Source organism: Tamandua tetradactyla, chromosome 1 (assembly GCF_023851605.1).
Source record: "Tamandua tetradactyla isolate mTamTet1 chromosome 1, mTamTet1.pri, whole genome shotgun sequence".
NCBI lineage: Eukaryota > Metazoa > Chordata > Mammalia > Pilosa > Myrmecophagidae > Tamandua > Tamandua tetradactyla.
In genome coordinates this window covers 197,312,445-197,328,841 of record NC_135327.1, presented here as the reverse complement: position 1 = coordinate 197,328,841, position 16,397 = coordinate 197,312,445, and the positions used below count along the sequence as shown (strand labels likewise).

General features: G+C 39.7%; 1 protein-coding gene across 1 annotated transcript in view; it reads left to right on the top strand.

Annotated features, from left to right (window-relative positions):
• XRCC2 (X-ray repair cross complementing 2) overlaps positions 1-16,397 on the top strand; it is a 115,747-nt gene that overhangs the window by 21,118 nt on the left and 78,232 nt on the right. The gene's annotated exons all lie outside the window — the stretch shown is intronic.

Here is a 16,397-nt window from a genome sequence, read left to right as displayed (position 1 = left end):
GGATGGGTGGGGCCCTGGAGCAGGTTTGCTAGTGCAGGGCAGAGACTATGTTGCACAGATGTGCCTGAGAGCACCTGCCAGGTGTGGGAGAAGGGCACTTGTCCCCTGGGGTGGGGCAAGGTTGTACACATGTGTGTGTGTGTGGGGGGGGTGCAGGGGTCAAAAGGTCCATGCATGGATATGTGGGTGCCCAGCAGGGAGAAAGTGGCTATGCCAGTATGTGGATCTGGGGGGGTGTATTAGTTAGGGTTCTCTAAAGAAACAGAATCAACAGGGAACACTTGCAAATATAAAATTTATGAAAGTGTCTCACGTGACCGTAGGAATGCAGAGTCCAAAATCCACAGGGCAGGCTGCGAAGCCGATGACTCCGATGGATGGCCTGGATGAACTCCACAGGAGAGGCTTACCAGCCAAAGCAGGAATGGAACCTGTCTCCTCTGAGTCCTCCTTAAAAGGCTTCCCATGATTGCATTTAGCATCACTAATTGCAGAAGACACTCCCCTTTGGCTGATTACAAATGGAATCAGCTGTGGATGTAGCTGACGTGATCATGACCTAATCCTTTGAAATGTCCTCATTGCAACAGACAGGCCAGCGCTTGCCCAATCAGATGAACAGGTACCACAACTTGGCCAAGTTGACACCTGTCCCTAACCATGACTGGGTAAGACCCTGGTGTGTGTGGATGTGGAAGCAGAACCCTCATGTGCATGTGCGCAGAGCTCGGGCAGTGGGGTGGTATTTACGCCTGCATAGGCTGAGAGCAGGTATGGCCCAGATGTGCGGGGTAGCACTTGCCCAGAGCTGAGGGGATATGATGAGAGTGGGCACTGCCCATGTATGCTTCTGGGTGTCCAGATGCTGAAGTGTATGTGCACCAAGCTCAGGGTGTGCCAGGCAGAGTTGTGCAACAATATAGGCTGGGTGTGGGTGTGGCCTGGGTATGAAGGTGAGCACCTGTTGCCTGGATATTCAGGTGACTGCCTGCAGGGCCAATAGTTGGGGTCGAGGGGCTGGACGCCAGTACAAGGGTCTTGGGAGGGGCAGGACAACACTGTGCTTGTGAGAGAGAGGTGGGTCAGACTGGGACAGGCTTGTGTGACTGCACATGGCAGAGGTTGGGGCAGGACAGCTTGGAGTGTGGTGAGGGGATGGGTGATGGGGTTTGTGGGTGTGGGGGGATTCATGGGTCATGGAGTAGACAGCATACGTGAGGGTAGCATGTTCAAGGAATGTGCCTTGGCTTACTTCCTAGTCCCCATCTCCCTGTCTGTGCACTCCTCACAGCTCCAGTACTCTGTTTGGAAATGGATGCATACAATAGCTGGCCAGTCTCTGGCTCTCTGTATCTCAATTCTTCTGCTTTTTCAACCCTCCCAGGTCACTTACCCCTTGGAATTGGTCTCCCGGTCTTTTTTTTATTTTTTTTTTTGACTTTCAAAAAGGGGAATGTATTAAGTTGCAAGTTTACAGTTCTAAGGTCATGAAAATGTCCAAATCAAAACAAGTCTATATAAATGTCCAATCTAAGGCATCCAGGGAAAGATACCTTGGTTTAAGAAGGCCAGTAACATTCTGGGTTTCTCTCTAGGGTGGAAGGGCACTTGGCGAAGTCTGCTAGCTTTCTCTCCTGGCTTCTTATTTCATGAAACTCCCTCTGGGGCGGTGTGGGCTCTGGCTCTCATCATTTTCTGCTCTCTCAGAATCTCCAAAGGTCGCTAGCTGGTGGACTTTGTGGTTCTCTAGGCCTCATGGCTCTGCTCGGCTCTACTGTCATTGTTCTCAAAAGGCACTCTCTGCTTCATGGTTCTGTGGGTTCTCTGCTCTCTCTAGAATCTTGTGGTTTTCCCTCTTGTTCTCTACCTTTTTCCAAAGTGCTTCTTCTTTTAAAGGAGTCCAGTAAAACCAATCAAGACCCATCTGGAATGGGTGGAGACATGTCTCCACCTAATCAAGTTTAATACCCACGCTTGGTTGAGTCACATCTTTGTGGAGATAAGCTAGTTAAAGTTTCCAACATACTAGTACTCAGTAGGGATTAGAAGAAACCATTGTTCTCACAAGGTTGATTAGGATTAAAACATGGCTTTTCTAGGGTACATAAATCTTTTCAAACCAGCACACTCACTTTCCCTCATTTGAAGATAATCTTTAAAGAAGCAACCATTTCACTTGTAAAGCCCCTACAGTATTTTCCTTTGGATTGACCTTGAGATGATGCCTTCATTGCTCCAGGAATCCCAATATCAAGGGCTTGTGCCAGGAAAGGCCCAGAAAGAATAAAGCCATTAAACTAGATGTTTTAAGTACATATTTATATATGTGTTAATTGACAAATGGAATTTGTCTATTTATGCTCTGTATATTTTAAACTCTGTTATTAGGTTCATAAATGTATAGGATTGTTATGTCCTCTTGGTTAATTGGCCTCTTTGTCATTATGAAATTATCTTCTTTATTTCTTGTAGTATTCTTTGCTGTGAAATCTACTTTGTCTCCAGCTTTCTATTAGTGTTAGTATAGTCTATCTTTTCAATCCTCTAACTTTTAACTTATTTACATCTTTTAATTTAATGTATGTTACTTGTAGTCAGCACGTAATTGGGTCTTACCCAATCTGACCACCTCTGCCTTTTAATTAGGGTGTTTGACCACATATATTTAACATGATTATTGACATGATTGGGAGCAAATCTGTCATCTTGGTAATTGATTTGTACTGTCCTATTTGTTTTCTGTTCCCCTTTTCCTTTTTGTTTTGCTTTCTTTTGGATTAAGTATATTTTTATGAATCCATTTTATCTCCTTAGTGGGCTTATTAAATATAGATCTTAGGGTCTATAGTATACATTCTTAATTTATCAGTCTACCTTTAAGTGATGTATGTCATTTCACATGTAAGTACCAATAATAGAGTATTTCCATTCCTCTCCTCCCAGCCTTTGTGCTATAATTGTCATAAATTTTATTTCTCTATATATTGTAAAACCGCAAATGTTTGTTATTATTTTGATTAAACTGTCACTTATTGTTAAAGCAACTTAAATAATTTTCAAATCTTATGTATTTACTATGTAATTACTATTTCCAGTTCCCTTCATTCCTTTGTGTAGCTCCATATTTCCACCTTGTAACATTTTTCTTCTACTCAGAAGACCTAATAGTGCAAGGTCTGCTGAAAGAAATCTTTCACTTTTGTATGTCTGAAATGTTTTTAGTTCATATTATTTTCTGGAAGGTATTTGTGCTGGGTAAACTTCTAGGGTGCCAATTTTCTTTCTTTTAATACTTTATGTTACACCCTTATCTTCTAGGTTGCGTTGTTTCCTATTAGAAATCTGCTGTCATCTTAGTCTTTGTTCTTTCCTATGTAATGTGTCTTTATCTCTGCTGCTTTTAAGATTTTCTTTTAATCACCGATTTTAAGCAATTTTATTAGGTATCTTGGTCTGCATTTTTCTTATTTCATTGAGTGTTTAGGTGTTTTGTTTTCATCAAATCTGGCAAATTTTTGGCTATTCTTCAAATGTTTTTTGTTTCTTCCCTCCTTTGGTGACTAATTACATGCATAATTACATGTAATTGCATCAAATTACATGTATAATTACAGTTTGGGACATGTAAATAAATTATCCCTAAATTGACTGTTGCTTGGTCTCTTTGTTCAGTCTTTTATCTTTGCTTTCTTTTTCATTCATTTATATTGCTGCATTTCTGGTTCATTACTTTTTTCTTCTGCAATATCTAATCTATTGTTAATGTATTTTCTGTTTCATCATACAGTGTTACACTTGAAGAATACTAAATTAGGACAGTCCAGGCTCTGCTATTTAGTGTACAATCTTAACCAAATCACGTTACCTTTCTCATTTGTATGTACTGCCAATGTTTATTGTCTGTGAGATGCTGTATTAGCTAGGGTTCTCTCGAGAAACAGAATCAGCAGGAAATATTCGTAGATATAATTTATAAAAGTGTTTCATGTAACCATGGGAATGTAGAATCCAAGGTCTGTAGGGCAGGCCACAAGCTGGTAACGCCAGTGAAGGTCTGCAGTGAACTCTCAGGAGAGGCTAGAGGGGAACCGTGAGAATGTAAGGGTTCAAGGTCTGTAGGGCAGGGCACAAGCTGATAACTCCGAAGGTTCATCAGCAAACTCTCAGGAGAGGCTAGCTGGACAACCGTGGGAATGGACAAACTCTACTAGGGTCTGGACAAACTCCACAGGAGAGGCTCGCTAACTGAAGCAGGAAGAGTGACTGTCTCTTCTGAATCCTCCTAAAAAGACTTCCAGTGATTAGATTAAGCACCACTCATTGCAGAAGATACTCCCCTTAGCTGATTACAAACACAGTCAACTGTACATGCAGCCAACTTAATCATGATTTAAGTCCATGAAATGTCTTCATAGCAACAGACAGGCCAGCACTTGACCAACCAGATGGCTGGGCACCACTACCTGGCCAAGTTGACACATGAACCTGACCATGACAGTCCACCCCTTGTCAACTTGGCAGCTATACACATCACCTTAAACCACCCTTAATCTCTAAATAGAAAACAATAACAGACATATTTTTTCCCTCGCCTAACAATACTCATCTGTCCTGTGTACAATTGGAAACGTATTAAATCTCCCCAGAATAGAGTGCAAGTCCTGGGGTAATAATCACTTTTAAACTTGATGTTTTACAACTTACATACTATAACATGAACAAAACAGCATTACAGTCCTCATTTCTGTAACTGATCACATGGTCATAGTACATATTTATCACTACCTTCTTCCACTACCCATTCCGTGTTCTCTTTACTCTCAGCAAGCACTTCAAGCTGCCATGGTTCTTTACCTGGTGGGATGGCCCAAACCTTCATTCCTAAAGTTTGAGAGCCGTTGGTAGTTCTGCCTAGATTGGGTTGTTACAGTTTTCCATTGATTTTAATCTCAGGGCATGATAGTACTAAAAGATGCCCTAAAGGATCTCCTTTATTCCAGGAAAACTCTTCTTTACCTCCATTGTGTAGTTGCAGTCCTAATTTCTCCTGATAGTCAGGGTCAGTCACCCCAGCAAGTAAAGTATTCCCCTTCTAGGCTTGTTGTTCCATGGACATGAGTAGCACAAAATGACCAGGTGGTCTTAGATTCCAGTCCAGTAGACTCATTGTTGTTTCTGCTGGTGGAAGCTCTCCTCCTTCTGGAACTAAAACCTATAGACAGCAGAGCTCAAGGTCGCAGGGACAGAAAGCAAAAATCTTCCTAGTGGATTGCTAGAGGTAATAGTGAGTGGTGCCACTCCCATTTCCACCCCTTGTTTCCTGGACCCATGGATCTTCACTATGAGAGAAACAGCACCATGCAGTGGATGCTGATTCAGAGCATACACAGCCTCCTGGAGAATATCACCCCAGCCCTGCAAGGTATTGCCACCTAGTTGGCACCATAATTGAGCTTTCAAAATGCTATTCCACCATTCTATCAATCCAGCTGCCTCTGGATGATGGGGAACATGGTAAGACCAGAGAATTCCATGAGCATGTATCCATTTCTGCACTTCATTTGTTGTGAAGTGGATTCCTTGCTCATAAGCAGTGTTGTGTGAACACCATGACGATGGATAAGGCATTTTGTAAATCCATGGATGGTAGTTTTGACAGAAGCATAGCTTGCAGGGAAAGCAAACCCATATCTAGAGTGTGTGTCTATTCCAGTTAAAACAAATCACTGCCCCTTCCATGATGGGAGTGGTTCAGTGTAATCAATCTGCCACCATGTAGCTGGCTGTTCACCTCAGGGAATGGTGCCATATCGGGGGCTGAGTGTGTGTCTCTGCTGCTGGTAGATTGGGCACTCAGCAGTGACTGTAGCCAGGTCAGCCTTGGTAAATGGGAGTCCATGTTGCTGAGCCCATACATAACCTCCATCCCTACCATCATGACCTCTTTGTTCATAAGCTCATTAGGCAATGACAGGAGTTGCTGGGGAAAGAGGCTGACTGGTATCCACAGAATGGGTCATTTTATCCGCTTGATTATTAAAACTTGCCTCTGCTGAAGTCACCCTCTGGTGCACATTTACATAGAATATAGATATCTCCATGTTTTTAGCCCACTCAGAAAGGTCTGTCCACATACCTCTTCCCCAGTTTTCCAATCGTGCTCTTTCCAAGTCCCTGATCATTCACCCAAACCATTAGCAACAGCCCATGAGTCAGTATAGAAATGAACCTCTGGCCACTTCTCCTTCCAAGCAAAGGAAGGTTCCAGACAGCATCTCTATTTGCTACTGACACTTCCAGCACCATTGGATCTGCCGGATCATATGGTCAAGTGGCAGAGCAGCTTGTACAGCAGCCTAGACCTGTCTCAGAGCCTCCTCTTGTTCAGGTCCCCACTCAAAATTAGCTCCTTTTCTGGTCACTCGATAAATGGGCTGAAGTAACACACCCAAAAGAGGAATATATTGTTGCCAAAATCCAGAGACCAACTAGGCATTGTGCCTCTTTTTTTTTGGTCATAGGAGGGGTCAGATGCAGCAAATTATCCTTCACCTTAGAAGGGATATCTCAACATGTCCCACAACACTGGACACCTAGAAATTTCACTGAGGTGGAAAGGCCCCTGTATTTTTATTGGATTTATCTCCCATCCTCTGACACGCAAATGCCTTACCAAATAGTCTAGAGTAGTTGCTAATTCTTGCTCTCTAAGTCCAATCAACATGATATCATCAATATAATGGGCCAGTGTGATGTTTTGTGGGAGGGAGAAACGATCAAGGTCCCTGCGGACAAGGTTATGACATAGGGCTGGAGAGTTTATCTATCCCTGAGGTAGGACGGTGAAAATATATTGCTGACCTTACCAGCTGAAAGCAAACTTGTTTCTGGTGGTCCTTACTAATAACTCTTGAGAAAAACGCGTTTGACAAATCAGTAGCTGCATTCCAGGTATCAAGGGATGTATTGATTTGCTCAAGCGATGATACCACATCTGGAACAACAGGTACATTTGGTGTTACTACCTGGTTGAGCTTATGATAATCTACTGTCATCCTCCAAGACCCATCTATTTTCTGCACAGGCCAAATAGGAGAGTTGAAAGGGATGTGGTGGGAATCACCACCCCTGCATTCTTCAGTCCCTCCAGGAATCCAGTATTGTTTCTGATTAACTATTTTGCTAGGTAGGGGAAGTTCTAGTGGCTTCCACTTGGCCTTTCCTACCATAATAGCCCTCATTCCACGAGTTAGAGAGCCTATGTGGGGATTCTGCCAGTTGCCCAGTATTTCTATTTCAAATATGCGTTCTGGAGCTGGGGCAATAACTACAAAATTGGTCCAGAGTCGCACTGGACCCACTGTGAGATGGACCTGAGCTAAAACTCCATTGATCACCTGACCTCCATAAGCTGCTGCTCTCACTGGTGGACCGGAGTGATGTTTTGAGTCTCCTGGAATTAGTGTCACTTCTAAATCAGCATCTAATAAAGCCTGAGGTATCTGATCATTCCTTTTTCCCCAATGCATAGTTATCCTAGTTAAAGGCCATTGGTCTCCGTGGGGAAGGCTTAGAGGAAGAGTAACAGTATAAATTTGTGACAGTGTAACAAGGTCCTCCCCCAAAGGGACCTGGCCTACCCCTCATTCAAGGGGCTCTGAGTCTGTAAACTGTCTCAAGTCTGGAAATTGATTAAGGGGCCGTGAGTCTGTTTTGTAATTCAAATTAGACGTATGTTAACTTGACCTAGAACTCTTCTGCTTTACAGCTCAAACAAGAATTTAGTAGACTGCCCATCTATTGTACTTTTAGGTACCCTATTATCTACTAGCCAACACCATAAGTCTCTGTGTTAGATTATTTTGACTCTTGCTTTGAGTCTGCTGTCCTTTATGATAACCATGTCTACCTTGTCTTTGGCGATTAAGTGCTGCCACCTGGCTTCTGCCAACTCGGTATGGTATCCTATCATCCCTGTTCTGTTTAAGGATTCCAGTTCAGTGATGGCAGTTCCCACAGTAATATCTGATCTACAGAGAAGGGCAACTGCAGAGCTCTTCAGGAATGATGGAACTAGTTTCACAAATTTATTACTCACAATTCTAGTAAAAGATGCATTTTCTGGACATTCCTGGGGTGTATGAGCAGGTTTTCCATGATAAATCCACGCAAACATTCCAATCTCTCAAAGCTGTCAGATCCTCTCATCCACATTATATCAGGGCAGTTCTAGCATTTCAACCTCAGGTTATGTTGGCCACTTTTTGATCCATGTTTCAGCCAACCATCCAAACAAACTATTAATGCCGTTTCTAGCCCCTTGAGCTATAACACTGAATACAGAATGCCTGGTCCAGCTTTATATTCCTCCCACCATTATCCCACACCCTTAAAATCCATTGCCACACATATTTCCCTGATTTTTGTCTATATAAATTGGAAAACTCATGCAGTTCTTTTGGAGTATAAAGTACCTCCTCATGGGTGACATTTAGTACCTCACCTTTTGGGGCCTGTTGGGACATTAGTCTTATAGGTCTGGAAAAAATGAAGAGTGGTGGGAGTGGGTCATGAAAATAATTCAAAGTATCTTCCAAGCCAATTGCTTCAAGTACATTCATTTGCAGTTTCATGTGGTGAAAGAGTATTAATCACTCAGGTGGAGGTTAGTGGCCAACTCCACAGGCAGGCTGGAGGTTGGGTGGCTGTGTCCTGAGGGCAGACTATTACGGAGTTATATAGAAAAGACACAGCATGACCTAGGGTTTCAACCTCTCCACCCACATCATTATCAATCCATATGTCACCATCCCATTTTTCAGGGTCTCATTCTTTTCCAATCAATGCTTTCACTTTAATGGCAGACACCATGCAAGATTGAGATTTCAGTTTACATTGTAAAGTTGCTACTCTAACAATAAGATCCTGAGTCTGATTTTCGGAGCTCAAGTCTGTGGCTATGGGAAATAAGATTTTCCTTCAGGGCATTCATAGTAATGTTTACATCTGTCATATGACATATAAGCTTCTCATTTGAGGACTTCAGCTCATCCTTTTTCCTCATTAATGTATACAGTGTATCTGACAACAACCAGCCAACATCTCTATATCTCCTGTTTCCATAAGACTCTGTAAAGATGTCAAAAACATTATCCCCCAGAGCCTGGCTTCATACAAGCGAGGAATTGGAATAATCCAGTGGTGATATTTTGGCTATCTCTTTTTCCAACTCACCCCATGGATTTTCAGTGTCATTCTGATTATTGGAAACAGAGTCCTTAATGCCTTTGAGTCCAGTCAGAGTAGAAAACCAATAGGAAAAACTCATTTTAAGATTCTGTTTCTTAAGAACCACCCCATTCTCAGTACCAAGCTGTATTAGCTAGGGTTCTCTTGAGAAACAGAATCAGGAAGAGATATCCATAGATATAAAATTTATGAAAGTGTCTAATGTAACCATGGGAATGTAGAATCCAAGGTCTGTAGGAGAGGCTGCAAGCTGGTAACTCCAATGTAAGTCTGCGATGAACTCTCAGGAGAGGCTGGCTGGGCACCTGTGGGAAAGTAAGGGTCCAAGGTCCGTAGATGAGCTGCAAGTGGTAACTCCAGTGAAGTTCATCAACGAACTCTCAGAAGAGGCTGGCTGGACAACCATGGGATTGGAAGAGTCCTAAATCTGCAGGGCAGTCTGTGAAGCCAGCGACTCCTGTGAAGGGTCTGGATGAACTCCACAGGAAAGACTCACCAGCCGAAGCAGGAAGAGTGACTGCTTCTTAATATTCCTTAAAATCCTTCCAGTGATTAGATAAAGCTTCACTCATTACAGAAGATACTCCCTTTAGCTGATTACAAATGCAATCAGCTGTGAATGCAGCTGACTTAATCATGATTTAAGTTCATGGAATGTCCTCATAGCCACAGACAGGTCAGCGCTTGACTACTAGACAACCAGGCACCACCACCTAGCCAAGTTGACTGACACATGAACCTGACCATGACAGGTGTTTTGAAAGTAAAATGAAATAACATGTGAGAAGGATTTTGTATACGTCAGGTTTCTCTAGAGAAACAGAACCTACAGCATGTATCCATAAATGTGAGATTTGTAAAAGTGTCTTACACAGTGGTAGTGATGTGAGAGTCCAAAATTTGTAGGGGAGGCCACAAGCTGATAGCTCCAGTGAAGGTCCTTACCAAACTCTCAGGAGAGTCTGGCTAGCTAAAAGGGGAAAGGGCAATTGTCTCTTCTGAATCCTCCTTAAAAGCCTTTGGGTGTTGTTCATTACAGAAGACACTCCCCTTAGCTGAATGCAGACATAATCAGCCATGGATGCAGCCAATGGGTTCATGATTTAAGTCCATGAAATGTCTTCACAGCTATAGATAGGCCAGTGTTTGCTTGATCAGACAATTGGGCACTGTCACCTGGCCAAGTTGACACATGAACCTGACCGTGAAAAGTATATTGAAAAATCAGTGTAAGAGTAGCATTAATAGTTTCTATTTTTTCTACTTTGTACATGTAATTTGATCCTAATACAAAGTAACATTGATTAAAAGTGTGCCTCAGTACCTTCAGCCATAATGTGAGGATGATAGTATCTACATCAGAGGTTACAAGAAATGCAAAATAAAATGTTTAGAACAGTGACTGGCTTGTGGAATATAGTAAATAAGTATTAATTATATTAATTATAATTTCCTAATTATATCTTAGTATGCTTTTTTTTTACCCTACCCCCCACTCCCAGAGATATAGATTGCAGCCGACATGATACTAATTATAGATCAAAGGGTATTTCTGGAAGTTCTGATTTGGCCCATGATATTTTAATCAATTGTAGAGATGAAAGTATGCTTCATAGTCTCTTCCATCCCCTGGCATCAGAATTTTCATTGTGTTGCTTTTTGCTTTATGTTAGAAAAAAGATGGCATAGTGTTTTAACATTTTAGTATTGTATAAATTCATTCTTGAAAAAAATAAAGGCGTCTTACTACCAGTGCACATTTTATATATTTACCTGAAAGAACTATGTACTTAATCTCTAATTCAAAATTAAAGGAGTTTCTTGGATTAGAATTGACCTCCTCTTTTTATGCCCTCACAGTGACCAATATATATTTACTGAAATATTTTATTGTACTTTTTTTTTTTTTTTGTCCTTTCGACTCTTCTACCAATACGTTCTTTGAGGATAGGAACCATGTCTGCTACATCTATATCTCCTTACCACCTAGCCCAGTTCCTGGAACATGCTTGGCTTGAGTTAATGTTTACCAGTGAATATCTCTTTAATTGAGTATTATCCTTTTGCAGATTATATCCTTGCTCCAGTAATGATGATGCTGCTGAAAACATTTGAGGCTCATTGTTGGTATTAGAGGGACTAATAGAGGTATTTGAGAAAGACCAGATAATTGCCTAGACAGGACCCCAGAATGGTTTGATCCTCAGCTTAATAGGTCCAAAAATTCAGTTTAGTTCCTGTCCTCAGATTTGATCAGACTGAATAATACTGATAGTAGAAAAATGCTAAGAGTCAAAAACATCTCAATTAAATCCTACCTGTGCACTTACCAGTTTTTTCATCTGAAAAGTAGAATAATAAAAGTAGGTTTAATGTGACAATTAAAAGAGATAATGTTTAAAAGTACATATTGGTGATACCACAATAAGCACTCAATAAATAATCACTATTTATTGATTATTTATGTACCTGTTATGATTACAAAACCCAGCAGCTACTTATTTATATATCAAATACCAAATCTATTAAGTTACAGTGATCAGTGAAACTGCCAAATAAACTAAAACCCTGTGTCCACTTTGTATTCTTTCCAGTTAGAAAAGTCTGCCTCAGAAAACAAATTATAATCAAGCAGTTGCTTAGAAAATAAGAATAAATGTTTGAATTATCTTAATGACTACTATCACCAAGTTCAGATTGAGTGATGTGTTAATCTTCCCTAGAAGGATTCAGCTGTCAATATGAAGCAGAACTTACTTGGTTTCCCTTTTCCCTGGATACTTAAATTCTTCTTTCCCCTATGAAACTCTAGGTTGAGTATATCTTGCTTCTTTTGACTCATACATTAAATTTAGACATTATTAATTATAATTTTCTATTAAAGTCAATTGTGTATGTCAGATTTTTAGGTTATTTTCTGCTTAGGTTTGGAAGATATCTTTTCCTCATAAATAGACTTCTAAAAATTGTTAATATTACTCACTCTTTATAAGTTTAAATCTAAGGGTAAATCTGTTTCCAAGTTTTGGGAGATTTGTTTACCCCCTTTTGTATTCAGTAGACTCTACTTTTGGCATTGTAGAACAGTGTTATAAATATTCTTAATGGTGCAAAGTTTTCATTCTTTGAAAATGAATGTGATTTTTAAAATAATACTGAAAAGTTGTTTCAAAATAGGCTGAATAAGGTAGATAACTAATGTAGAGTAATTTGTAGACTAATACCACCTCTGTCAAAAGGTGTCAATAAAATTATAATACTTTCTTGAATATGATATTACAAGGCATTCTCAGAAGGGAGAGTGCTAAAATGTTTTGAGCAATGCAGAGTAAACAATAAAAGTATGTAACTTCCCACATTAACCACTCTGATGAGGATACTATTCATTTGCATGTGTGCTTTTAAAAATGTTTTATAGGTGTTTCATATGTTTCATTTTGTCCATGAAAATTTCTTGGTCTTCTCCTTCAACCTGGATTCTTTCAATCTTCTAGCTCAGTGGTTCTCATACTTTTTGATATTAGGACAGCATTACACATGTAAAAATTAATGAGGATTCCAAAGAACTTTGGTTTATGTAGGCTACATCTATCAATGAATCTGAGGAATTTTAAATTTAAAAATATTTACATTAATTTATGCACAGGTAACAATAAACTCATTGAATATTATAATAATACATAATTTTATTAAAAATAATTATTTCTTTTTAAAATCATAACCTTACATCAAGATTTTCTATTCAAACATTAAAAAGACATTTTTCCAATTCACTGTTACATGGTTTGTCTTACAAAATGTACTTTGCAGTTTCAGTAAAAGGCCACTGTCTGTTGAAGACATTTCACAACAGGTAGGTGTTCTAGTTTGTTAGCTGCTGGAATGCAACATACCAGAAACAAAATGGCTTTTAAAAAGGGGAGTTTAATAAGTTGCTAGTTTTCTGTTCTAAAGCCAAGAAAATGTCTCAATTAAAAGAAGTCTATAGAAATGCCCAATCAAAGGCATCCATCCAGGGAAAGATACCTTGGTTCAAGAAAGCTCATGAAGTTCAGGGCTTCTCTCGGCTGGAAGGGCACATGGCGAACACAGTCATCTGCTAACTTTCTCTCCTGGCTTCCGGTTTCATGAAGCTCTCCAGGAGGTGTTTTCCTTCTTCATCTCCAAAGGTCGCTGGCTGGTGGACTCTCTGCTTCGTGGTGCTGCAGCATTCTCTGCTCTCTCTGAATCTCCCATTCTCCAAAATGTTTCCTCTTTTATAAGACTCCAATAAATCAATCAAGACCCACCCAAATGGGTGGAGACATGTCATCACCTAATCCAGTTTAACAAGCACTCTTGACTAAATCTCATCATCCAGGGAGATGATCTGATTACAGTTTCAAGCATACAGTATTGAATAGGAATTATTCTACCTTTATGAAATGGGATTTTGATTAAAACATGGCTTTTTCTAGGGGGCATACTTCCTTTCAAACCAGCAGAGTAGGTTTCTAATTTACTTAGTAAGCGAGGAAGAGGAAATTTATGCTGATAATTTCCTGTCACTCTACATTTATAATTTAGAGGGCAAAAGGATTAGAGAAAATATTCAAGAGATATTTTCTTAAAAAAATTTAGTGAGAATAGTGACATTGTTTTACAAGTTTGCAAATCTCTTTAATGTTGTCTTAGTAAAAGTTAACTGGATTCTCATCTCTCCTTCTGTATCCAGTCTGCTACATTATGTTGTTCTGATTAAAGCGTTTTAAGACTATCTGGCCTCTCAGAGATATGTAACTGGAAAGAGGAGGAATCTGTGAAGATTTTTTCAGATAATGTGGATATTTTTCTTGATACTAGACCAAAATTTGACAAGTAATAGTTTTCCTAAAGTTTGGTTATAACATGAAATCTAAAATAATATCAGTTAACTTTTGATACGGTAAAGTCCATTGGTCTGTCTTACACTTTGAGTCAATCTTTTACCCAGGAATGATTTAATATCATGCATTGGTCATTTCAAAATATTGGCTCACTGGATTATGCAGATCTTCCAAATATTGACACATTTCTGAATATATCAACAAAAATTCCATTCATTAAAGATCACCACTGACTTCACTAAAACAGTCTTTAAGTATTGGGAAGCTATAAAGCTCACAGTGGTAGATAGAAGTTTTTCCAAAATTCAAAATTTATTGGCAACAATTATGTCAGTTATTTTTCTTGAAGTGACTGGATCACTTTTGATAAATTGTCTGCCAAACACCAGTCTGAATAATCATGGTCTGTCCATCATTCTTTCAAATAAAATACTGTTCTATGAAAGAAACAACTAGTTTAGTGTCCAACTCAAATAATCACACAAATGATTTTGTTAGAGGAAATGAACAGAAATATGGGACTTGTGTGTGAAGTTAGGGGGCAGTGCCCAAGACTGCCTTTTCTTCTGACACCCTCTGCAGAACTTCAAGGTCCCCAAGACCATTCTTACTTCTGGGTTGCAAGACCCAGTTGGCAAGCTCAGGGATCCCCAAGACCACCTTGATGTTTGATAATTTGTTAGAGGGACTCATGGAATTCACTGAGAACTGTTCACAGTTATGGTTTATTACAGTGAAAGGAAATTTTAAAATTTTCCGAGGGAAGAGATGCATGGAGCAGAGTTCAGGAGAGTTCCACATGCAGAACTTAGAGTTGTTCTCTGCCATTGGAGTCATGGACAATAAGTCCTAGTTATATGGGCCCATGTTACTGCAACCAGAGAAGCTCACCTGAACCTTGGTGTCCAGAATCTTTGTTGGAGCTCTGCTGCATAGAACATGGTCAGTTGCCCATGCAGCTGACCTCAGTTTCCAGCCCCTCCAAGGTCAAGCTGATACTGTGTGACCCAAAGCATCCACCATAAATCACATTGTTAGACTACCTAGCATGGCCCAGGATCCTTAGGTAAACAGGAATTTTTGTCAGGCAGGACATTCCAGAGATTTAGAGATTATCTCCCCGGAGCCAAGGGCAAAGATCAGACTACTCTCTGAGAAAGGTTAAATTCTTTACTACACAGTATGTTTCCCGTGTCATCACAGAGTGTTAAAAAATATGTGTATTCAAGAGTTGTGATTTGATAAAACTAATAGTTTGTACTGCTTCATTCGACATTCTTATAGGAAGCTGGTATTTTTTACTTTATTATATTTTTTTACTGTGAGCTTGTGGTACTTATATACCAGTACATTTTGATGCTGTTGCTGCCTTGATTGTGCTGTCAGTAGCATCACCCACCATTGTTTTTGCACCATCAGTGAAGCAGTCAACCTTGTTTAAAAAGGTAGTAATGTCTTAGAATTTTTATGAAAATAGTTTACCTCATGAACCTCCTCAGAATCTCTGCTCTCTCAAAGCACTCTATCTTTTTCATGGTATTTACCAATCTTTACTTTGTTTTGTAATTTAGTATAATTCCCTAGAGAACCTAGACTGCAACTTCTTTCAGGGTAGTTTGTCATATTTATCTTTGTAGTCTCCATTTTACCTAGTACAGCGCTTTATATATATTAGAAATTCAATAAATATTTGCTTCATTAATATATAGGACCTTTTCATCACTTCAGAAAATCTTTTCAAATCTGCTTTTTCTTCTCATTTGTGACTTTTTCTTCTCATTTGTGACTTTTTTTCCTTTTTTTTACCATGCTGATTCCCTAGATACTTTATTTATACATTTCCCTCATTGATATTTAAATGCCACCAAATTATTTCATTTCCTCCTAACTACTTCTGTCTTAGTTCAGGCACTTGTCCTCTAAATTAGTTGGCAGACTCCAGTCTTCTCTCTGCATCTGGTTTTACTCCCCTCAAATTTATCTCCTCCTAACCATCAAGATGATCTGTTTGAAATGCAGATAACAATAACACTGTGTGCCAAGGACTCTTTTAACACATTTAATCCCCAACAACCTTGTGAGGGAAGTTTGTTATCCTAACTTTACAAATGAGAAATATACGACCCAGAGAAGTTACCTAGACAATGTGATTCTAGAGTCCCAGGTGTTTACTCTTAACAACTCTGCTAATCTGCCTCTCACTGCTTAGTTTAAAACTGCTTGGTGAAAAAGAAAAAGAAAGGAAAAAATTAAAAACCCCTGGTGGCTCATCTTATTTATAGA